Source organism: Macaca thibetana, chromosome 3 (assembly GCF_024542745.1).
Source record: "Macaca thibetana thibetana isolate TM-01 chromosome 3, ASM2454274v1, whole genome shotgun sequence".
NCBI classification, from domain to species: domain Eukaryota; kingdom Metazoa; phylum Chordata; class Mammalia; order Primates; family Cercopithecidae; genus Macaca; species Macaca thibetana.
In genome coordinates, this window is record NC_065580.1 from 24235453 (window position 1) to 24261263 (window position 25811).

Sequence of the window (25811 nt, forward strand, 5' to 3'; positions counted from 1 at the left end):
TCCCAGTTCTAAAATCAGATGGTTCAACAAGAAAGTCCCTAAAGTATTTGCAGTTCTAACCATCTGTAAGTCTTGGAATTTTGACTTTAACTTTGCATCTTCTCACACAGGCTTTAGGAAAGAAGCATAGAGTTGCACACAACAGTCGGAGTCAGCCAGCATCACTCAGCATGTGGAATGTACCTGTAGAAAGTTTCTGGGTGGGCCCACGTAAACTATGTTTGCTATACTGAACAGAGTCTCTGTGCTCAACTGGTTACAAGTTTGACTCAAGGTATGAGCCTTGCATTGTCAAATAGCTACTTGTGCAGAATCAACAGTACCTGTGTGAGTGAGCAAGCCATCCTCCTGTACAGCCATTCTGAAAGTTTTGTTGGACTCCTTTTTTTTTTTTTTTTTGAGATGGAGTCTAGCTTTGTCGCCCAGGCTGGAGTGCAGTGGCATGATCTCTGCTCACTGCAACCTCTGCCTCCCGGGTTCAAGCAATTCTTCTGCCTCAGCCTCCCAAGTAGCTGGGATTACAGGCATGCACCACCATGCCTGGCTGATTTTTGCATTTTTAGTAGAGACAGGGTTTTACCATGTTGACCAGGCTGGTCTTGAACTCCTGATCTCGTGATTCACCCACCTTGGCCTTCCAAAGTGCTGGGATCATAGGCATGAGCCACCACGCCTGGCCTCCATATTTTTAAAATAGTCATACAGGAGACCATTTGAACTCTTGTAAGACAAACCCTGATAAGAACTCAGGCCTGGAAACTGCTAGAAGTCTCCAGGCTAATTACATGAGTAACCTTTGCAGTCTGTGGGATGATGTCTTCAAGGAACACAGAGCTGCAAATTGTAGGCATCAACGGATCTATCTACAGGCAGAGCCAGGAGGATCTTTTTGAATAGAGAAACAGAGAGAATGGGCAAGATGGCCGAATAGGAACAGCTCCAGTCTCCAACTCCCAGCGCGAGCGACACAGAAGACCGGTGATTTCTGCATTTTCAACTGAGGTACTGGGTTCATCTCACTGGGGAGTGCCGGACGATCGGTGCTGGTCAGCTGCTGCAGCCCGACCAGCGAGAGCTGAAGCAGGGCGAGGCATTGCCTCACCTGGGAAGCGCAAGGGGGAAGGGAATCCCTTTTCCTAGCCAGGGGAACTGAGACACACAACACCTGGAAAATCGGGTAACTCCCACCCCAATACTGCGCTTTAAGCAAACAGGCACACCAGGAGATCATATCCCACACCTGGCCGGGAGGGTCCCACACCCACGGAGCCTTCCTCATTGCTAGCACAGCAGTCTGTGATCTACCGGCAAGGCAGCAGCGAGGCTGGGGGAGGGGCGCCCGCCATTGCTGAGGCTTAAGTAGGTAAACAAAGCTGCTGGGAAGCTCGAACTGGGTGGAGCTCACAGCAGCTCAAGGAAACCTGCCTGTCTCTGTAGACTCCACCTCTGGGGACAGGGCAATAACAAACGTAGCCGAAACCTCTGCAGACGCAAACGACTCTGTCTGACAGCTTTGAAGAGAGCAGTGGATCTCCCAACACGGAGGTTGAGATCTGAGAAGGGACAGACTCCCTGCTCAAGTGGGTCCCTGACCCCTGAGTAGCCTAACTGGGAGACATCCCCCACTAGGGGCAGTCTGACACCCCACACCTCACAGGGTGGAGTACACCCCTGAGAGGAAGCTTCCAAAGCAAGAATCAGACAGGTACACTCGCTGTTCAGAAATATTCTATCTTCTGCAGCCTCTGCTGCTGATACCCAGGCAAACAGGGTCTGGAGTGGACCTCAAGCAATCTCCAACAGACCTACAGCTGAGGGTCCTGACTGTTAGAAGGAAAACTATCAAACAGGAAGGACACCTACACCAAAACCGCATCAGTACATCACCATCATCAAAGACCAGAGGCAGATAAAACCACAAAGATGGGGAAAAAGCAGGGCAGAAAAGCTGGAAATTCAAAAAATAAGAGCGCATCTCCCCCGGCAAAGGAGCGCAGCTCATCGCCAGCAACGGATCAAAGCTGGACGGAGAATGACTTTGATGAGATGAGAGAAGAAGGCTTCAGTCCATCAAATTTCTCAGAGCTAAAGGAGGAATTACGTACCCAGCGCAAAGAAACTAAAAATCTTGAAAAAAAAGTGGAAGAATTGATGGCTAGAGTAATTAATGCAGAGAAGGTCATAAACAAAATGAAAGAGATGAAAACCATGACACGAGAAATACGTGACAAATGCACAAGCTTCAGTAACCGACTTGATCAACTGGAAGAAAGAGTATCTGCGATTGAGGATCAAATGAATGAAATGAAGCGAGAAGAGAAACCAAAAGAAAAAAGAAGAAAAAGAAATGAACAAAGCCTGCAAGAAGTATGGGATTATGTAAAAAGACCAAATCTATGTCTGATTGGGGTGCCTGAAAGTGAGGGGGAAAATGGAACCAAGTTGGAAAACACTCTGCAGGATATCATCCAGGAGAACTTCCCCAACCTAGTAGGGCAGGCCAACATTCAAATCCAGGAAATACAGAGAACGCCACAAAGATACTCCTCGAGAAGAGCAACTCCAAGACACATAATTGCCAGATTCACCAAAGTTGAAATGAAGGAAAAAATCTTAAGGGCAGCCAGAGAGAAAAGTCGGGTTACCCACAAAGGGAAGCCCATCAGACTAACAGCAGATCTCTCGGCAGAAACTCTACAAGCCAGAAGAGAGTGGGGGCCAATATTCAACATTCTTGAAGAAAAGAATTTTAAACCCAGAATTTCATATCCAGCCAAACTAAGTTTCATAAGTGAAGGAGAAATAAAATCCTTTACAGATAAGCAAATGCTTAGAGATTTTGTCACCACTAGGCCTGCCTTACAAGAGACCCTGAAGGAAGCACTAAACATGGAAAGGAACAACCGTACCAGCCATTGCAAAAACATGCCAAAATGTAAAGACCATCGAGGCTAGGAAGAAACTGCATCAACTAACGAGCAAAATAACCAGTTAATATCATAATGGCAGGATCAAGTTCACACATAACAATCTTAACCTTAAATGTAAATGGACTAAATGCTCCAATTAAAAGACACAGACTGGCAAACTGGATAAAGAGTCAAGACCCATCAGTCTGCTGTATTCAGGAGACCCATCTCACACGCAGAGACATACATAGGCTCAAAATAAAGGGATGGAGGAAGATTTACCAAGCAAATGGAGAACAAAAAAAAGCGGGGGTTGCAATACTAGTCTCTGATAAAACAGACTTTAAACCATCAAAGATCAAAAGAGACAAAGAAGGCCATTACATAATGGTAAAGGGATCAATTCAACAGGAAGAGCTAACTATCCTAAATATATATGCACCCAATACAGGAGCACCCAGATTCATCAAGCAAGTCCTTAGAGACTTACAAAGAGACTTAGACTCCCATACAATAATAATGGGAGACTTCAACACTCCACTGTCAACATTAGACAGATCAACGAGACAGAAAGTTAACAAGGATATCCAGGAATTGAACTCATCTCTGCAGCAAGCAGACCTAATAGACATCTATAGAACTCTCCACCCCAAATCAACAGAATATACATTCTTCTCAGCACCACATCGTACTTACTCCAAAATCGACCACGTAATTGGAAGTAAAGCACTCTTCAGCAAATGTACAAGAACAGAAATTATAACAAACTGTCTCTCAGACCACAGTGCAATCAAACTAGAACTCAGGACTAAGAAACTCAATCAAAACCACTCAACTACATGGAAACTGAACAACCTGCTCCTGAATGACTACTGGGTACATAACGAAATGAAGGCAGAAATAAAGATGTTCTTTGAAACCAATGAGAACAAAGATACAACATACCAGAATCTCTGGGACACATTTAAAGCAGTGTGTAGAGGGACATTTATAGCACTAAATGCCCACAAGAGAAAGCAGGAAAGATCTAAAATTGACACTCTAACATCGCAATTAAAAGAACTAGAGAAGCAAGAGCAAACACATTCGAAAGCTACCAGAAGGCAAGAAATAACTAAGATCAGAACAGAACTGAAGGAGATAGAGACACAAAAAACTCTCCAAAAAAATCAATGAATCCAGGAGTTGGTTTTTTGAAAAGATCAACAAAATTGACAGACCACTAGCAAGACTAATAAAGAAGAAAAGAGAGAAGAATCAAATCGACGCAATTAAAAATGATAAAGGGGATATCACCACCGACCCCACAGAAATACAAACTACCATCAGAGAATACTATAAACACCTCTACGCAAATAAACTGGAAAATCTAGAAGAAATGGATAATTTCCTGGACACTTACACTCTTCCAAGACTAAACCAGGAAGAAGTTGAATCCCTGAATAGACCAATAGCAGGCTCTGAAATTGAGGCAATAATTAATAGCCTACCAACCAAAAAAAGTCCAGGACCAGATGGATTCACAGCTGAATTCTACCAGAGGTACAAGGAGGAGTTGGTACCATTCCTTCTGAAACTATTCCAATCAATAGAAAAAGAGGGAATCCTCCCTAACTCATTTTATGAGGCCAACATCATCCTGATACCAAAGCCTGGCAGAGACACAACAAAAAAAGAGAATTTTAGACCAATATCCCTGATGAACATCGATGCAAAAATCCTCAATAAAATACTGGCAAATCGGATTCAGCAACACATCAAAAAGCTTATCCACCATGATCAAGTGGGCTTCATCCCTGGGATGCAAGGCTGGTTCAACATTCGCAAATCAATAAACATAATCCAGCATATAAACAGAACCAAAGACAAGAACCACATGATTATCTCAATAGATGCAGAAAAGGCTTTTGACAAAATTCAACAGCCCTTCATGCTAAAAACGCTCAATAAATTCGGTATTGATGGAACGTACCTCAAAATAATAAGAGCTATTTATGACAAACCCACAGCCAATATCATACTGAATGGGCAAAAACTGGAAAAATTCCCTTTGAAAACTGGCACAAGACAGGGATGCCCTCTCTCACCACTCCTATTCAACATAGTGTTGGAAGTTCTGGCTAGGGCAATTAGGCAAGAGAAAGAAATCAAGGGTATTCAGTTAGGAAAAGAAGAAGTCAAATTGTCCCTGTTTGCAGATGACATGATTGTATATTTAGAAAACCCCATTGTCTCAGCCCAAAATCTCCTTAAGCTGATAAGCAACTTCAGCAAAGTCTCAGGATACAAAATTAATATGCAAAAATCACAAGCATTCTTATACACCAGTAACAGACAAACAGAGAGCCAAATCAGGAATGAACTTCCATTCACAATTGCTTCAAAGAGAATAAAATACCTAGGAATCCAACTTACAAGGGATGTAAAGGACCTCTTCAACGAGAACTACAAACCACTGCTCAGTGAAATAAAAGAGGACACAAACAAATGGAAGAACATACCATGCTCATGGATAGGAAGAATCAATATAGTGAAAATGGCCATACTGCCCAAGGTAATTTATAGATTCAATGCCACCCCCATTAAGCTACCAATGAGTTTCTTCACAGAATTGGAAAAAACTGCTTTAAAGTTCATATGGAACCAAAAAAGAGCCCGCATCTCCAAGACAATCCTAAGTCAAAAGAACAAAGCTGGAGGCATCACGCTACCTGACTTCAAACTATACTACAAGGCTACAGTAACCAAAACAGCATGGTACTGGTACCAAAACAGAGATATAGACCAATGGAACAGAACTGAGTCCTCAGAAATAATACCACACATCTACAGCCATCTGATCTTTGACAAACCTGAGAGAAACAAGAAATGGGGAAAGGATTCCCTATTTAATAAATGGTGCTGGGAAAATTGGCTAGCCATAAGTAGAAAGCTGAAACTGGATCCTTTCCTTACTCCTTATACGAAAATTAATTCAAGATGGATTAGAGACTTAAATGTTAGACCTAATACCATAAAAATCCTAGAGGAAAACCTAGGTAGTACCATTCAGGACATAGGCATGGGCAAAGACTTCATGTCTAAAACACCAAAAGCAACGGCAGCAAAAGCCAAAATTGACAAATGGGATCTCATTAAACTAAAGAGCTTCTGCACAGCAAAAGAAACTACCATGAGAGTGAACAGGCAACCTACAGAATGGGAGAAAATTTTTGCAATCTACTCATCTGACAAAGGGCTAATATCCAGAACCTACAAAGAACTCAAACAAATTTACAAGAAAAAAACAAACAACCCCATCAAAAAGTGGGCAAAGGATATGAACAGACATTTCTCAAAAGAAGACATTCATACAGCCAACAGACACATGAAAAAATGCTCGTCATCACTGGCCATCAGAGAATTGCAAATCAAAACCACAATGAGATACCATCTCACACCAGTTAGAATGGCGATCATTAAAAAGTCAGGAAACAACAGGTGGTGGAGAGGATGTGGAGAAATAGGAACACTTTTACACTGTTGGTGGGATTGTAAACTAGTTCAACCATTATGGAAAACAGCATGGCGATTCCTCAAGGATCTAGAACTAGATGTACCATATGACCCAGCCATCCCATTACTGGGTATATACCCAAAGGATTATAAATTATGCTGCTATAAAGACACATGCACACGTATGTTTATTGCAGCACTATTCACAATAGCAAAGACTTGGAATCAACCCAAATGTCCATCAGTGACAGATTGGATTAAGAAAATGTGGCACATATATACCATGGAATACTATGCAGCCATCAAAAAGGATGAGTTTGTGTCCTTTGTAGAGACATGGATGCAGCTGGAAACCATCATTCTTAGCAAACTATCACAAGAACAGAAAACCAAACACCGCATGTTCTCACTCATAGGTGGGAACTGAACAATGAGATCACTTGGACTCAGAAAGGGGAACATCACACACCGGGGCCTATCATGGGGAGGGGGGAGGGGGGAGGGATTGCACTGGGAGTTATACCTGATGTAAATGACGAGTTGATGGGTGCAGCACACCAACATGGCACAAGTATACATATGTAACAAACCTGCACGTTATGCACATGTACCCTACAACTTAAAGTATAATAATAATAAATAAATTAAAATAAATAAATAAATAAATAAAAATAAAAAAAAATAAAAAAAAGAAACATAGAGAATGGAAGTGGGAAGGAGAACAGTACTGTGCACTGCACAATCCAGGGGTCATCATTCACATTCTAGTCTACATAGGCTGTGCTCTCCAGAGAGAAGGGAGAGTAAAGTAAGTCCAGTTTTCATTCAATTGCACCATATGGAAAGCCAATATGGAGAATAATATTTATGCTTTGGGGGTTTATTTGATAGCCAATAACTAAACAACTAAGTGTCTTGGGTTTTTTTTTTTTTTTTTTTTTAAAAGGTCAAAGAAAAAAGCTTAAATTAACTCAAAATTTTCTGGCAAAGAAAGCAATTCATGCCAAGTTCTAATACCATGTGTCTTAAAACAGCAAGAGTAAAACAGCTACTCTGAATGAAGCAAATCAGTGAAGTGCCTAGAAAGAAGAGCGTGAGTGGCAGTTTTCAAGTTACGCATAGTACTACTTTCATTCTGCATATATTTATTCACAGACTACTACTTGTCAAACTGTGCTATCAGATGGCATTTAAGGTTCATATGGGCCCATGGAAAAGTTCATATTTATATTTTTGAACTCTTGTTCTAAATGATCAGTTCACTTAAACTTAAAAGATATATGAATTAATGTTATTAATATACTATGAATCAAGTTATGAGTTTCAAGTCATAATAATATTCAGGAAGAAATAAAAACAAGTTAGCCACTTCACTGGACACCAAGATATTTGTCTAAGAGTCATTCAGGTCCTCAATGTGGGAGCTTTAAAAGATAACAAAAGCATTATTTAGACTGAGCCTCCTGTCAGAAGTGAGAACTCCATATCATTTATAATACATAGTTTATTATAACATTAAGTTATATACTATGAATTAAACTCAATATAGAGTAGATCTTTATTTAAACCAAACCTCTCACTTACTAATAGATCGTGATTACCCATGACCATTTGGAGCGAAATGAATAATTTCTCCAAATATAGTTTTAATCATAAGAATAGAATGCAGAGCCTCAAAATGGGCCTATGAATATAGGAAAAAATGCCATATGATAGAGGTAGTATTTTATTTTATTTTTTTTAATTTTTAATTTTTAAAATTTTTTAAATTTAAATTTTTTTTTTTTTGAGACAAGTCTCACTCTTGTCCCCTAGGCTGGAGTGCAATGGCACGATTTCAGCTCACTGCAACCTCTGCCTCCTGGGTTCAAGCAATTCTCCTGTCTCATGTCTGTAATCCCAGCACTTTGGGAGGCTGAGGCAGGTGGATCACCTGAGGTCAGGAGTTCAAGATGAGTCTAGCCAACATAGTGAAACCCTGTCTGTACTAAAAATACACAAATTAGCCAGGCGTGGTGGTAGAGGTAGGATTTTAGGTAAGAGATGTCTTTTGGATGTCTATTCAATAATTTGTTGGTATTATTAGTTATCCATTTGGACAAAGATAATGTTAGATCCCTACCTCACATCATCCACCAGTCGTTTCTAGATAGATTAAATATATGAGCATAAAAAGTAAAACTACGAAAGAATCAGAGGCCATACAGGAAAATGTTTTACTTTGGGTGGGAAAGATTATCTTAAACAAGACTCAGAAGGCAAACAACACAAAGGAAAAGACCGATAAATATGACTAGAAAAACAACTTCTACACTGTGAAAAATAACACAAGTAAAATGTAAAGACAAGAGACAGAGTAAGGATAAAATATTTACATATTTATCACAAACAAAAGCTGACTGCCAGTTACGGCTGTGCAGGCTGTGTACTGTACACCACCGGGGGGAGCCATTCAAGTAGACTACAATGTGAATTGTGTCCTGAAGGAAATCCACAATCTATAAATCACTCCTCTATCAATAAGAAAAAAGGAATTGTGTCCTGAAGGAAATCCATAATCTATAAATCACTCCTCTACCAATAAGAAAAAAGATAAGCCACCCAATAGAAAAATGGGCAAAGAATATGGAAAGTAAAGGAGTAAAACCAAATAATAGTAGGCATACACAAAAATGTTCAATCTTACCTGTAATCAATGAAAAGCAAACTGAAACAATAATGAAGCATATTTTCTCCACACCAGTAATAAAAAAAATACATAAATGCAAACAAAGAAATACCATTCCAGAGAAGCAACATTTGAAATATGTGGCATGGTGGCTGACACCTGTAATCCCAGCACTTTGGGAGGCTGAGGCAGGCAGATCACTTGAGGTCAGGTGTTCAAGACCAGCCTGGCCAACATGGTGAGACTCCGTCTCTACAAAAAAATACAAAAATTAGCTGAGAGTGTTGATGGGTGTCTGTAAACCCAGCTACTCAGAAGTCTGAGGCAGGAGAATCGCTTGAACCTGGGAGGCAGATGTTACAGTAAGCCCAGATTGGGCCACTTTACTCCAACCTGGGTGACAGAGTAAGACTCCATCTAAAAATAATAATAAAATAAAGTAAAATATGTGATAGTGTTGAGTAGAGTATGGTAAAATGGTATTCTCTTGCATTACTAGGTGAGGTATAAATTTGACAATACCTATTTAAAATAAAAATTCATCTACCCTATTGTCTAACAATTTTACTTTTCCTGATCTTCTCTAAAGAAACCTTCACACACACACATATAAACTATACATTGTATTTATACAATTGTTTATAATCATATCCGTTGGAAACAGCTTATTTGTCCATAGTTAGCATTTAGTAGTTGAGTAGAATGAGATTTATATGTGGTGAAATGAAAGATCTCCACTCTAGACTGTTGAGTGAAAAAAAAGTAATTTTCCTAATGATGTATGTGGTATTACTCCAGTTATATAAAACACACATGAAGCAATATCATACATGTGTTTTTTTGTACGTCAAACAGTTCTTCCAGGACTACACATTTGTTAACAGAGGTACCTCTGGGAGCCAAAAGGGATTATACATGGATATCAGCAGTGGGTTTTAGGTTTACTTTTAATGTTTGGTTGAAAATTAGAGCATGTGTATTATTTTATAGACATTTTCTTTTCAACTTACACTTCTAGGCTTGTACCTTGAGACAATGGTGGCATTAAAAAGTCATGAAGAAGACATGATACAGAATTTTTAAAATGACAGCAGCAATTTATAAGCGACAGTGGCCAATGCTAACATTTATAATACACACTTAGGTTTACCTAAAGAAGATGGTCTTACTCATCATTTTCTCTTCTCCCTTCTCTTTATAGTCTCTCCTTTCCACATCTCAGGCCCTAGCTCAGGAACCTACCCCCTAGTCACCTAGACTTTCTCTCTCTCATTCTGCTGTAATTTCCTCATGCAGGATTCAAACCCAGGCTGGCTTCATCCCATGACAAGAAGATTGTTATCTAGATGGACAGGGTGGGACTTCATCTCATCCCACAGAAGTTAAGTGTTGAACAAATAAGGTCAGGTGCTGCCTGTGGAGATGTCCCCAGCCTCCTGCCGGAGGGAAGGGACTGGAAGTTAGAATCCAACTGAGAGGGTTGAATCAAATGCTTGCTTCAAGTCAATGCAGCTAAGGGAGTTTGCAAAGCCACAGTTTGCAACAGAGTGGGCAAATACTCAGAAGAAAATACAAATTTCTGGAGTCAGAGCAGGCCAGGGAGGGACCAGCAGGCATCTGGGAATCAGAAGCATTAAATTATAGACAACAGATACAAGACAATCTGTGGTCAAGGACCGGCGCTACAAGGCAGGAGAATAAAGAACATGAAGGAGAAAGGGCAGCAAGAATGGGAAAGAGGCCCCACTGTTGTCCTGTGTGCATCTCTGCAGAAAGACTTTGTCATAGTCTTTGCAAGGCAGGAGCTACCCTCAGGGTAGTTGGCCTAGACCAGTGCTTCTTACCTGGTGTGCTTTAAGAAAACTAGCAGTGCCTAGGCTGCATCCCAGTCTAATTAAACTAACATTTCCTAGGTGGAGCCGGATGTCAGTATTTTTCAAAACTCCCCAAGTGATTCTCCAGGACTCAGAGGCATTGCTCTGGCCTTACAAATTTAGAGTTGGTGATTGGTGGCACCTGGCAGAAGTGAGGCATACACAGGGTGGAGAATCCTCGGAATCCACTCCCTCAGAACAACTTCATCTCATTATTTCTTTTAGTAAGTGAGATGATACACCCATTTATTTTCCATAAAAATTAAGATGGCTGCCCTCATTATTTGCTCATATGAGAGCTTAGGCCCAAGGTTTATCAAGTTATCACGATTTCTGGATCCTTCGTTTCAGTTCTCTTTTCAGAGCTGAGTCTTGTCTTTTTTCTCTAGACAGGCTCCACTCCACCCCAAGGCCCAGCAGACTTTGCAGTATGGACCCAATATAGCATTCCATTAATTATATTCTGTCTGAAAATAATATATTCAACACTGAAAAGTGTGAAAAGTAGTCTTTTTCTTTCTTTCTTTCTTTTTTTTTAGAGTCTGGTTCTGTTGCACAGGCTGGAGTGCAGTGGTGCCATATCGGCTCACTGAAACTTCCATCTCCCGGGTTCAAGTGCTTCTCCTACCTCAGCCTCCTGAGTAGCTGGGATTATAGGCACCTGCCACCACGCCACCACTTCTGGCTAATTTTTGTATTTTTTAGTAGAGATGGGGTTTCACCATGTTGGCCAGGCTGGTCTTGAACTCCTTTCCTCTGGTGATCTGTCCGCCTCGGCCTCCTAAAGTGCTGGGATTACAGGCATGAGCCACTGCGCCCAGCCTGAAAAGTGTAGTTTTGATAATCGGTGCAAAGATTGGATTTATGTTCTGATCTGACATAAATCAGGCTCGAAATTTATTGGCAGAAATAGAAGTTGCATAATTACTCGGCTGTGGTTATGCATTCTTGACACATTTATCTCTCTGAGCCTGAACTCTGTACATGCATGGACACATATGAAATTCCCCACTCATGATGCCTATTTTCTGGCATTTGGAAATAGATTTATGAAGGTATCACTGTATAATATATAGTTTCACTTTTATAATTTGGATGGTTTAGGGTAGTGATGAGAAGAATCTAAACTTCTGTGTGCTAAAATCATAACTTATTCCTTTGAGAATCTGAGATGGATGTACAAATGCAAACACGAAATGAAAAATAATTAATTTGGAAATTATTTGACTGGTTATTTTGACTAGCCAATTTTTTTGGCATCAGGCTGAAAGCTTCCTTTTCTGACAGGCTCAATACTCTCTACTTAGCCTATATGAAATAAGCGTTCTGTCCAAGTTGCACAACCAAGATGATTCATCATGCTTTTGAAAGCTATTCCATTAAGCTCTCAGGTCTGATCTTCCTGATTCTTCTGCCATTTGAAGATCCTTATTAACTCTCTCCTGGAAATCTTCCCCCAGTATGTCTTGAGCTAAAATACTGCATGAATGACATTTCTGAAAATAAACTATGCCTTGGGTGAGGAATCAAAGGACTCAAGAGTACAGATGATAAACTTTTTTTTTTCTTTTTTGAAACGGGTATCACTCTGTCACCCGGGCTGGAGTGCAGTGGCACGATCTCGGCTCACTGCAACCTCTGTCTCCTGGCTCAAGCGATCATCCCATCTCAGCCTCCCAAATAGCTGGAACCACAGGAGCACACTACCACACCCGCCTAACTTTTTGTATTTTTGGTAGAGACAGGGTTTCGCCACGTTGCCCAGGCTTCTCTTGAACTCCTGAGCTCAAGGGATTCATTGCCTTGGCCTCTTGAAGTGCTGGGACTACAGTTGTGAGCCACCATGCCCAGCCCTAGATGATAAACTTATATAATGGTTTTCTCTACCAATAATAAAGACTTTGAAGAGAAAGAAAAATCTGTGGGTTGAATGTACAATTAAAAAGATGGTAAAGAGAAGTGACATTTATAAGATGAAGCCGTGGTTTATGTACTGGGATGAATGATGTATTCTTGGTGAGGGAAGGATAATTGACCAGAATCTGGGTGACCCAACTGAAAAACTTTAAGTAAAGGAAGAAAGAAGGACAATCACGTTGATAAACCTATGAATGTGGTTCCTATGGAAGACAACAAGCGTAAGATGAGAATATGAATAAAAGTAGCAGATATGCCTGGGGATTTGCACCCCCAAAATATTGGAAAGCAGAGAGGAGATGGAAATAATACTAATAGCCTCAAAACCATTATACTAATAATAGCTGTCATTGATTGAGTACTTACTATCTGTATATCTCTTTTCATCTTAGAAACAACCTTACAAAGTAGGTACTGTTGTTACTTCCATTTCACAGATGGAGAAAAATGAGGCTTATGGGAGTTAAATAACTTGCACAAGGACATGTACAGCTGGTAGGCAGAAAAACAAGGATTTGAACATGGGCAGTCTAGTCCAGAGGTCACTTTATCATACTGTCTCAGTGTGCATTGTGAATGAACCAAGTTGAGGTTATACCATAGTGTGATTTTTTGAGACATGGTGGGAAGGGGCTTCAGATTAAAATACAGTGACGGAGAAGCATGCCATATTCCCAAATGATAGGCTGTAATAAGGGGAGACTGAATGGTATGATATATCAATAAGATATTCACTTGAGTAACCCAAAAACAGAAACACTGTGGAGGAGTGAGTCAGAGAAAAATGTAAGTGACCTGCTCTGGAACTTTGGTATAGGCCACCTGGCCAGGAGAAAATTAATCATGCATTTTAGACAGATGAAAAAAAAACAATGTAGAAGTAATGTATAGAATTGGTCATTGAATATATATTTTATACAGTGGTGATGAGAAACTTCAACTATTGGATATTTGCTAGAGGGTTTGGTGGACATGCTCTTGACTTTTCAGAAGAAAGTGAAAGTCGATCTTTTTTTCTGTTAATAGCTAGGAATGGAAAGGATAAACATTGTCAAACACGTGCCTCAGCTTTTGAGATGGCAGGATTTTTAAGTCTGCAGAAGATAGGTATGGTTCTCCCAAGAGAAGGTACCTGGAAAGGGCTCAAATACAATTCTAGCTGTAATCGGTAATACATGGTTCTGCTAGGAAAGAAACATGGGTCTTAGGACGCTATAAGGAGAACGTGCCACTTATAAAGTTGTGACCTCGCCAACTCCAGACCCACGCTCCTGTATTCCACTGAGGCTAGGGCTCTGCACAGCACCTTTCTGCTTGGCCAGCTGACACCCTGTTAGGCTCTGCCAGTAGGGGGCACCAGAGAGAGACCACAAGCCCGGATGAAGGGACGGGGGTTCCTTGCTTCTGTTGGCAAACAGGTCTTCAGGTCACCCGAGCAATGGCAGTGCCTTCCTGAAGCAGCAACTAAATCTAGTTTGCAAGATTTGTTTGTTTGTTTGTTTTAACACTTGCCATATCAACCTTCCAACTTGTCCCCCAAGACAGTTGGTCTGTGTCTTGGAAATCTGGGTGTCATGAGGCCACTCTTTCAAGTTCAGAGACACCAACACCAGCCCAGCAGCTCTCTGGGAGCCCTCCCTAAAGTTTCTCTGTTTCCCTTATAGAAGGTTCCTGTTTACTGGGAACTGCATTCCCTAAAGAGACTCGAGAGCCAGCTCTTTCTGTGAGAGTAAGAACCTCTTTTGTGTATCCCTGAGAAACCTATGTCAGTTCTTTAAATTAAATTACGGAAAAATAGTCCACCCTTCCTTGGCATCACTGAACCTTACTGCTGTTTTCTGGAACTTTGAAAAACTCCCTGTACTTTTGGCGAAACAGAATTCCTTCATGGTGTTAGAATGAGCACCTGGGTCCCTGGCTCCAGGTGCATCTTGACCTTACACATCAAGCATCCTCTGAGACGGGATCATTCCACATCCACACCTTACCTCACTCTTCTGGTCTTGGTTTTTTCTGTTGTTGTTTTGTTTTGTTATTTTCTTTTTGAGATGGAGTTTCGCTCTTTTTGCCCAGGCTGGAGTGCAATGGCGCAATCTTGGCTCACTGCAACTTCCTTGGTTCAAGCGATTCTCTTGTCTCAGCCTCCCAAGTAGTTGGGATTACAGGTGTGCATCATCATGCCCAGCAAATTTTGTATTTTTAGTAGAGACGGAGTTTCACCATGTCGGCCAGGCTGGTCTTGAACTCCTGACCTCAAGTGATCTGCCCACCTCTGCCTCCCAAAATGCTGGGATTATAGGCACAAGCCACCACGCCCAGCCCCTGGCCTTGCTTCTTGTTTTTTTTTTTTTTTTTTTGAGACGGAGTCTCACGCTGTTGCCCAGGCTGGAGTGCAGTGGCGCGATCTCGGCTCACTGCAAGCTCCGCCTCCTGGGTTCACGCCATTCTCCTGCCTCAGCCTCCTGAGTAGCTGGGACTACAGGCGCCCGCCACCGCGCCCGTCTAATTTTTTGTATTTTTAGTAGAGACGGGGTTTCACTGTGGTCTCGATCTCCTGACCTTGTGATCCGCCCACCTCGGCCTCCCAAAGTCTGGCCTTGCTTCTTAAAGACCCAGTCCTTGCTCTGCATCCTTGAGTCACTTCTTCTATCTTTGGTTCCAGGACTGAGAGGTATTCCTTTGTATTTGTGAAGACAAACAAATAAGTGCCTTTTCTCTTTTCATTTATTGGGCCTCTTTAGACTAATCTCCAGTTCTTGAAACATTATTTCTCACTAGATTACTCTTTCCAAAAGTCCAAACTGGGATGTCTTATTCCATTTGAGCTGCCACAACAAAATACTATAAACTGGGTGGCTTATAAATTATGAAAATTTATTTCTCACAGCTCCCGAGGTCGGGAAGTCCAAACTCAGGGCAGATTCAGGGTCTCGTGGGGATCTGCTTTCTGCCTATAGACAGTGCCTTCTTGCTGTGTCCTCACATGCTGAAAGGGGTGGGGGTCTCCCTCTAGCCTTTTTGATGAGGGCATTAATCCCATTCATGAGGACTGCCCTGACGACCTAATCACCTCCCAAAGGCAGGACCTCAAAATACCGTTACCTTGAAGGCTAGGGTTTCAACATGAATTTCGGAGGAGAAACAAACATTCAGACCATAGCATTTCACCCCTGCCTGTACCCAAATTCATGTCTTTTTTTTGGTGGGGGAGGTGGATGGAGTTTCACTCTTGTTGCACAGGCTGGACTACAATGGCACAATATTGGTTCATTGCAACCGCTACCTTCCAGGTTCAAGCGATTCTCCTGCCTCTGCCTCCTCAGTAGGTGGGCCTGCCACCACGCCCAGCTAATTTTTTGTATTTTTAGTAGAGACAGGGCTTCATCATGTTGACCAGGCTGGTCTGGAACTCCTGACCTCAGGTGATCCACCCACCGTGGCCTCCCAAACTGCTGGGATTACAGGCGTGAGCCAGTGCACTCAGCCTCATGTCCTTCTTGCATGCGAATATATTCATTTCATCCCAAGAGCCTGAAGTTTTAACTCAGTCCAGCATCAATTTAAAAGTCCGAAGTCCAGGGTCTCATCTAAATGTCATCCAAATTAGATATGCATGAGATGCGAGGTACTATACATCCTGAGCTGTGAACCTCTGAAATTAAACACGTTAAGTGCTTTCAAAATAAAATGATGGGACAGGCATAGGCTAGATACTCCCATTCCAAGATGGAGAAATAGTAAAGAAAGAAGTGGCAAATTCTGAACAAGTCCAAAATCTTAATGCTCAAGCATAATCTTTTTGGTTCAGTGTTCTGCTGTCTAGGTGCTGGAGCAGAGGTCCTGCCTTGCACACCCACTGGGATGGCAGTCCTACCTCTGCAGTTTTGCCTGCCTTCATGGCCTCGGACAGCTCTGACACCACAGATTTTCCAGGTGTAGCCTATGGCACAGCTCTCTCGGTTTGGAGTTGAGTGCCTGCAGTTCTCCCAGGTGGGAATCACATGCTAGGGGCTCTGCTGGTCTGTGGTCTCAGGGGTGGCCCCACTCCCATGGTTCCACTGGGTATTGCCTTAGTTGGGACTCTCTATGGTGGCCCCACCTTTGTGGTGTTTGTCTGCTTGGGCCTATGACGTTCCAGGGCATTCTCTGCAATCCAGTTAAGAGGCAGCCGTGCCCCCATGGCTTTGCTGGGTGCAGACCATGCTGCACTGGAGCCACCTGAGCTGGCCCTGGGGCAGCCAAGGGGCACAGTGATGGAGTGCAGGGAGTGGAGCCCCTGATATAAGGCTGCTCTGGGCAGTGATGGCCTTCCTTTGATATTGTTCTGCACTCCAGGACCTATGATGGGAAGGGCAGCCCCAGTGATCTCCAAAATGCTTTCTGAGTCATTCTTAATCCATTTTCTCAAACAATAGGTCCTGGATTTCATTTAAATTAAATTACAGAAATATATAGTCCACCCTTCCTTGGCATCACGAATCTTACTGCTGTTTTCTGGAATTTTGAACAACTCCCTCTAGGGTTGGCAAAACAGAATTCTTTCACATTGTTAGAATGAGCACCTGGGTTCCTGGCTCCATATGCATCTTGACCTTAGTATGAAACATCCTCTGAGGCTGGATCATTCCACATCTGCACTTTACCTCACTCTTCTGGCTTTCTTTCTCAAGACCTATTCCTTGTTCTGCATCCTGAGTCACTTCTTCTATCTTTGGTTCCAGGGCTGAGATGATAAATGTCCCAATTATCTTGATGAATAGCATCTGGCTTCCATTGAGATGACAATCTATACCAACCTTCTTATCAAATAATCATTTGGCTGCACGCTTGTTCTCTTCCACACAAGTTTTCTCATATTTTTTCAATGTGAATAGACTAAGAATCTTCTAAAATTTTAAGCTCTGCATTCCTTTTAATTAACAATCCATCTTTAAATCATTTCTCTCTTCTTGCATTTTACTATGAGCAATCAAGAGAAACCAGGCTACACTTTCAACACTTTGCTTAGAAATAGTTTCAGCTAAATATTTAATTTCATCACTCACAAGTTCTACCTTCCACAAAACACTAGAACAAGAACACAAAGCAGCCAAATTCTTTGCCACTTTAAAAATAGAATTGCCTTTTCTCCCATTTTCAATAACATATTTCTCATTTCCATCTGAATGGCCTTATCAGAATAACCTTTACCATTCACATTTCTACTAACATGTTCTGTTCATGACCACTTAGGTATTCTCTAAAAAGACTGAGGTTTTCTCTACTGCTCTCCTTTTTTCTTTCTGGGCCCTCAGCAATATTGCCCTTAATGGTTAGTTCACCACAGTGTAGGCTTTTTCTAGCATGCACCTCAAAACTCTTCCAGCCTCTATTCATTATCCAGTTCCAAAGCTACTTCCACATTTTAAGTATTTAGTACAGCAGCACCCCCACTTCGCAGTACTAATTTTTGTCTTAGACTGTTTGGACTGCCAGGACAAAGTACCATAAACCAGGTGGCTTATAAACAGCAAAAATGTATTTCTTACAACTCTGGAGGCTAGCAAGCCAAGATCAAGGCAGATTTGGTGTTTGGTGCAGGTCTGCTTGCTGGATTATAGACAGTGCCTTCTTGCTGTGTCCTCACAGAGTGAAGGGGACAAAGAGTCTCTCTTCAGCCCGTTCCAGTTCATGAGGGAATGGGCCCTTATGATTTAGTCACCTCCCAAAGGCATCATCTTCTAATATTATCATCTTAGAGTTAGGATTTCAACATATGAATTTTGGGAGAGACACAAACCGCAGCATGGGAGAGCATTCAAATGAGAGAGTCCAAGCTTTGGACTTTCAGACCGCAGCATGGGAGAGCATTCAAATGAGAGAGTCCAAGCTTTGACTCCTGAAGGCACCATTTCTGGAGATTCCAGTTAAGCTCTTCCTACTACCTTCCCCATAGGTTCTCTTTAGTCATCATGAACTAATAGCAGTGGCTTCATCAACCCACACAACCATGGTAGATAACACTATACATCACAAATTGAGAAATAAATACCACTATCACCACAACAAAAGGGTTTCCAAAATCTTCCAGAACTCTTGGATGCTGAGCAAAAAGAACAGGAATTGCTTATCTGTTAAGGCCACATCACACCATGTATTATAAAGAACAACTGGGAGATGAAAGGCACAACTTCTGGGACATTAAAAGAAGATGAAGTATATTTTAAGTTGCTATTTCTAAAGTATAGCAAAACGACACTTCCTCCCCCAACTTTTATTAATGTAGCCAGGGAAAATTTTTCAGAGAAGATAGGTCCACGAGGTGAGAGCTGAAAGGCAATTGCCCCTTGGAATTTAAGTTAAATTCACCTCTCTAGCAGATGTTTTGATTTAAAATAGTTACCTTTTGTTCAGCTTAACTCTCAGCTCCCAAATCTTTCTGCTTTCAATTCTTCAAGGAAGGCATCCCTGAATACAATGCGAGGGAGGGAGTTTAATCCAGAATTCTTGAAAACAGCTTGATATTTTCAACTAAATCCAGTAGCGGAATGCAGGCTTAACTGGCCCCACCCAATTTCTCCCACCCAGATATTTTTCCTTTTTGTCCAACAAAGTTTCTTCTGGTTCCAAAGAAAGAAAAAGGAAGGAAAAGAAAAATGTTTGCTTAAACCATGAAACTCTAAACTACTAAACTAATTCTGACCAAATTTAAGATGCCTGGTACTGAATTAGGATGGAGAAAATAAGAAAATTTTTTAAATGGAGTTTTAATTTTATCTTCTCTGGTAAGAACACTTAGGTTATAGGTTACTACTGTACAGTATAAGTGGCTTTGGATGCATTTATTTTATTAATTAAACACACGCTTGTTGTGTGCCTATAAGGTGCAAGGTACTGTGCTAAAATCCATGTGGAGGTACAAAGTGAAATCTACCCTAAATATTGCTTGGTGGAGCTTATAAATCAGTAGAAAAGATTAGGTAAATATGATTAGAGAAATGTGAACACAGATTACTATGATGTGTGGCACAATTAAATACATGCCAGAAAGACATGGAAGTAAAGTTCTATGGGAGTCCAGAGAAAGGGGGGCCACTTCTTTTCTCCAGGAAAGGCTTCCTGGAGGAAGAGGCGTTTCAGCTGCCCTTTCAAGAGAAACGAGAGAAAAACCTTCCAAGCCTCCTTAAGGAAGAGAGCACACACAAAGGGTGTAGCCAAGGAAAGGATGAGGCTCCTTTAGGGAATGACTTGCAGTACTTATCACAGTAACCAAGCCAAGTCTGCCAATGTTTGGTGAAGAATATTGCTCTAGTAAACTTACTCTAATTAGCTTACTTTGATTTTGCTTGGTTTCTGGAGGAATTCAGGTAACGTCTACATAAGTAATGTTACCTCCTCTGCTTTCAATATGTCTAACATTTAATACGTAAAAGTATTAAATTAATCTTGCTCTTTCTCTCTCTTTCTCCCCATCTCTCTCTCCCTCTTCCACTTCTCTTTCAATGTGTGTGTGTGCACACACACACACAACTTCCTGATAGCAAGGAATAAAATAAATACTTAAAACCACCTTTAAAGAGGCAAGACTTCTGATTTTCTTCATTAAATAACCAACCTGCATTTCAAGCTGCACAGTAAATCCCATCAGAGACATCTGGAGTTAGGCCCCAGTCTTGCTTCCTGGGAACAAAGTCAAAAGATTTCAGGCCTGACAGCAGGCTCGAATATTTCCTCAGCCACTTTACCTCCCCTAGAAAAGCGACAGTTCTGTGTAATACCACCCAGTGTCTGCTTTAATAAAAATCTCTGTCATTACTACAGGCTGCTACTAGAGGAGGTTTGCCATTGGCCAAGGGCTTAACCTTGAGGCCCTGTTCTTGCATCTTCTCTCCTCGGTCTTCCCCTTGACCATGGCTGCTGCCGGAAAAGAGGGGTCTGCTGTCGTCCAGACCTTAACACAGCCGGTTTATTTTTAAAATAATCGCAAACAACTAATCTGATTGGCTATTTTTCATTGAATGTATCAGCGGACTTCAGTGAGGAAATTAACCAACTGCTTGTGGATCATACTAAAATAGACCTCAAGTTTACGCATGTGAATTCGTCTGCCCCTGGGAACGAGTAATTTCTGCTATGTGATTATGCAAATAAACTAGATTTAAGTCTTATATCTGTGAGAAACTCCACAAGTAAAGTTATGCAAATTTCAAAAGGTGAATTCAACAAAAAGTGGACAGAAATTAGACTACAGACACTGTCACAGATTATGTTAGGATACAGATATCTTAATAACCGGCAACACTTTTCTGATTGATTCCAAGCTAATACTATCCAGCACATGCTGCTTATTTCTTGTTCATTGACAAAATGCTAAATTGAGTCATTGCACAGATGACATCTCCACTTTGAAAGAGATGGTCAACAAAACAGCAAGATCACTTTAGCAGGCATCAGAGGAAAGAAGTTAAGTATTTGCTGACCTCTCAGAGAAGGAAATGAACTCCAGTTCCCACCCCCCACCCTCTTAGATTTGCGCAGGATTGTGAAGAGCTGAAAAACTTCAAAGTATAACAAAACTGCGGCTCAATTTTAGAAATATAAAGCATTTGGAGTAACTAATTTGGCCAAATATTTATGTTTTGGTGCATAGTTGAACTGCTTATCAGACCTTCAGGAATTCTTTGTTTTTCATTTTTGTGCTTTTATTTCCTCTCCTATCTTCTCCTCCCCTCAATCGAAGCAAAACACCCTTTGGCAATGAAAGCTGAAGATGCTTCTTCATGGAAGAACCAAGCCAGGGCCAAGGGGGCTGATCCCCAAGTTTCTGCCAGCTGCACTCAAAGCAATAATCTTCCCTCCCACTAGCTCTCTTCTGAGAAGTGCCGGGAAATGTGGAAATCCCTAAGGCCTCCCCAGGAAAGAAACAAAAATCTTTTCCTATGAGTATAAAAACCCTTCTTGAGAGATCTTAGATTGCCTTTAAAAGGCTGCTGTAAAGAGCTGGCTTTTGTGTCTTTACAAACTGGGGCAGAGAGGTAGGCAGGGAGGGTTCCCAGGAGCCTCCAGATCTGGTGGACCCTCTCTTTCCACTATCAATACCCACCAGCCTTCCCTGCCACCTCCCACAATCTCTCTGCAGTCCTAACCTTAAAGAAACAGAACACTGCTCAGGGGGATGATGCTCATTTATAAAAAAGAAGGGTAGGTGTTAGTTACACTGCTAACTTTCAGTGGAGACAGGGCAAAGGGCAGGCACTTGGACAGTCTTTGTGGGAAATTACGCTGAGATGTTCTATACTAGTAAGAAGGGCAGAGGAACCGCTGTTTCTCCTTTAATCTCCAGGCTGACCTCTGCTCTAAGGGCTGCCCGCAGTGACAAGTTCTGCATTTCCTATTAGTTTCTTCACCCTCCAGCCCTGGGGGCTGCTGAACCACACCAGAGATCCCAGGTGGGCCCCAACCCGCCCCTGCCAGCAGAACTCTACTGCTCCCAGGCTTCAAAGCCCACAGGGCTTCGAGCACATTCCAAGACATTCCACAGCTGGGAGGCTGGGAGCCTGGAATGTCTGGAGCCCACAGAGGGAAGGTGTCCCAGCATGCTCCCCCATCCCAACCACATTTCCCCAAAGATCTCAAAGCATTCTCCAAGGGTGATCTCATTTACTAATAGACATTTATTTCCATTTTCATCCTTACTGTTAGGAATGGCCTTCTTTTGCATGAATGTCATTTTGAGTTTTTCACATAGCCTATCTCATGGTAAGAATATCACCTTGGGAACCAAGAACCCAGTTACTACTCAACTACCAATTAGATATCACTTAAGCCCTTTTCCAGTGCACAGACCTTTGAAATTTAACAATGAAGCAGCAAGGAAATGACTGTTCCAGTTCCACCCATTGAAAGAGAAAAATGTAATATGGGGCCAAGACATACATCACAAATATGTGTGTGTTTGTGTGTGTGTGTGTGTGTGTGTGTGTGTATCAATACCTCATAGTGCTAGTGCAACTGCAGTCTTCAGGACTTCTATTTCCTTAACTGTAGAATGAAGATAATAACACCACCTTACAAAGTTCTTTTGGTCTTGCTATAGTGACTGGAACATAGTAGGCACTTAATGAATGTTTGCTGAATAAATACACTGATGGATGAATAAACATAAAGTTTCAGGATTTCCTCATCTCTTAACCTGCCATGTTTAATTCACAGGGCAATTTGGAGGATTAAAGGACATCCAGGTTTTTAAAAATGGCTTTTGAAAATAAAAAACTAACTGTAAAAAAATACCAGATTATTATTGCGCATGTGCCTACTAGCATTGGTGCCCAGGTGTGTCAAAACCTCATGGATCTATATCTTTTTTAAAAATATGCATTGGGCACTAAAGCAACTCCCTGTACAGGGAGTAACTCTGCCTCTCTGGTTCTTTCTATAACTTTGTTTTTATGTATTAATTGCCTCAACCCCATTAAAACTATTGAACGTGAATCGAGTGCTTGAGATGGAAGAGTTTCAGAGCTAATATGGTTTGGCTGTGTCCCCACCCAAATCTCATCTTGAACTGTAGCCCCATAATCCCCACGTGTCATGGGAGGGACCTAGTGGGAGGTAATTGAATAATGGGGGTGATTACCTCCATGCTGGTTTTGTGATAATGAGTTCTCAGGACGTCCGATAGTTTTAAAGGGGCTTCTGCCCCTCTTCTCTTCTCCTTGCTGCTGTCATGTGAAGAAGGACGTGTTTGCTTCCCTTTCCACCATAACTGTAAGTTTCCTGAGGCCTCTCCAGCCCTGTGGAACTGTGAATCAGTTAAACTTCTTTCCTTCATAAATCACCCAGTCTCAGGTGTGTCCTTATAGCAGTGTGAGAATGGACTAATAATACAAAGCTTAATTGGGCAGATAGTATGTGGGGTAACAGTATCAGTCCTAGAGTCTAAATGCCTGCTTTTTGTGCTCTGACCCCCTGATTTACTAAGGTACCTGACCTGGCTATGCCTTAATTCATCCATAAAATGGGGACATTAGTAGAATACTTTCATAGAATTGCTGTGAAGATTGAATAAGATACATGTGTAAAGCATTTAGAGAAGTGCCTTGCACATGGTAAGAATCCAGTAAATGCTAACTCCAACCATTGTTGGTGGTATTGCTATTATTATCCCTTTGCTAATGAGCTTGCAGTCTAGTGGAAAAGATAGACCATAGAACAAAACTGGAGGAGTAGCGCAGCACGAAAAAGGTTACCAGCAGTATGCTTTGGGTGCAGATCCAGGAGACATCTTTATTCACAATCCTCATCACCTCCTCTGCATAGTCTCTAGTTTGTCACTGTTCCAATGTACACAGAATTTAAAAATAATGTCCCAGATTCCATCTGAGGAGCACAGAGCCTAACGCTTCTCACGATCATCACACAATACTTCCATTAATGCAGTAAGTTTGTGAAGCCATATCACACTGTTGGCTCACATGAAGCTTTTGGTCAAACAAGACCCCCAGGGCCTTTTCACATCAATTGCTGCCAAGTCGCATGTTCTCTATCCTGTATCCCTATAATTCTTTTTTGGACCTAAAAATAAGACTTTGCATTTATCCGTATTACATTTTGTGTTGTTAGTCTTGGCCCAGCATTGCAGCATGTCAAGATAATTTTAAATCTTGATTCTGTCAACTCTCTCATGTCTTTTTTTAAAAATCCCCTCCAGACTTGTGTCATTGCATATTTGATCAGCATACCTACTACCTCCTCATTCAAGGCACTGATTCAAATGTTGACCAAAATGAGGCTAAGAGAATAGCCCAACAGTTCAGTTTCAGAGCCCTCAGCATGCTCAGTTGTGTCCACTAATCATTTTGGGAATGATTGTTCAAGTAGTCTTAAATTCATTGAGAAGTATCCCTATTTCACCATTTTATTCAAAATACCTTGCTGATACGAAGATACACTGGGTCTATGACATTCTTGAATATTATTTTATTTTAAATGTTCCTGAAGTGCTTGTAACTCCCTTAAATTTTATGAGAATATTCAATTTCTACATCTAGATTATCAGTAAAGAACATAGTGGACACCATTTAATAGGTGACTTAAGAATAAAATTATGCCATTTGATTGTTACTCTTGCACTCCAATTTGAGGCTTTAGTTTGAAGGTGCATTTGCTAGGATATTTGCCTGCCTCAACAAAGAGCCTCCAAAATCTCAGTGGCTTCAGACAATGGAAGCTTATTTCTCACTCACATGAAGTCACATGAAGTGATCCTGGTTGTCAGGCTGCCTTCCATGTGTCATTAAGGAAATCTGATTTCTTCTGTTTAGTGGCTTGCCTCTCCTCTTGTTCTTTGCAGTTTTAGGAAGTCAGAAGTTAATGGGGAAAGGAGAGAGATAATGACATGTGGAATGTTTTTGTGGCCCAGGCCTGGGAATAGTGCAAGTCAGTCACATGACCACTCTACCTGCACAGGAAGCTGGGAAGTGCACTTCATGTATGTGCCCAGCAAATCCAGAAAGGCAACAGAAAGTTGGCTTAAAAACAGACAGAAAACATAGTTTAGGTGGAACCCACATGGTATTTCATGTTAAGTATGGTACTAAACCTGACAGTGTATGGGGTTGATGGATCAAAAGTGATAAGACCTAGGTTCTAATTCCAGGTCCGTCATTTATTGGGTAAATGTAGTCTTGGGTAAGTCACAGAACTGTACAGTTGCAAGGCTTATGATACTGTCTTCGTCCATTTTGTCCATTGCTAAATCCTTTTTGTTTGTGCCCATTTGTGTCACATTCTGTGGGCTGATCTCTTCCACATAGTTTTTGCTTGTTTCGCACTATAGAAAACAGACAAGCTCTAAAAACCATTCAAGGTAAAGCTCTGCCCCAATTACACTGCTTCTATGACTTGAAGTCCAGTCACCGATGTTCCCTCTATAATTAAACTTAAGAAGCAGGCATTGAGTGCCTGTTG

General features: G+C 41.5%; 1 protein-coding gene across 1 annotated transcript in view; it reads right to left on the bottom strand.

Moving 5' to 3' along the window:
• Positions 1-19366, bottom strand: part of CALD1 (caldesmon 1) — a 238412-nt gene extending 219046 nt beyond the window's left edge. The window contains exon 1 of the mRNA XM_050782380.1: positions 19246-19366. The gene's annotated coding sequence lies outside the window, so the exon portion shown is untranslated. The remainder of the gene's footprint in view (positions 1-19245) is intronic.
• Positions 19367-25811: the final 6445 nt, after the last annotated feature.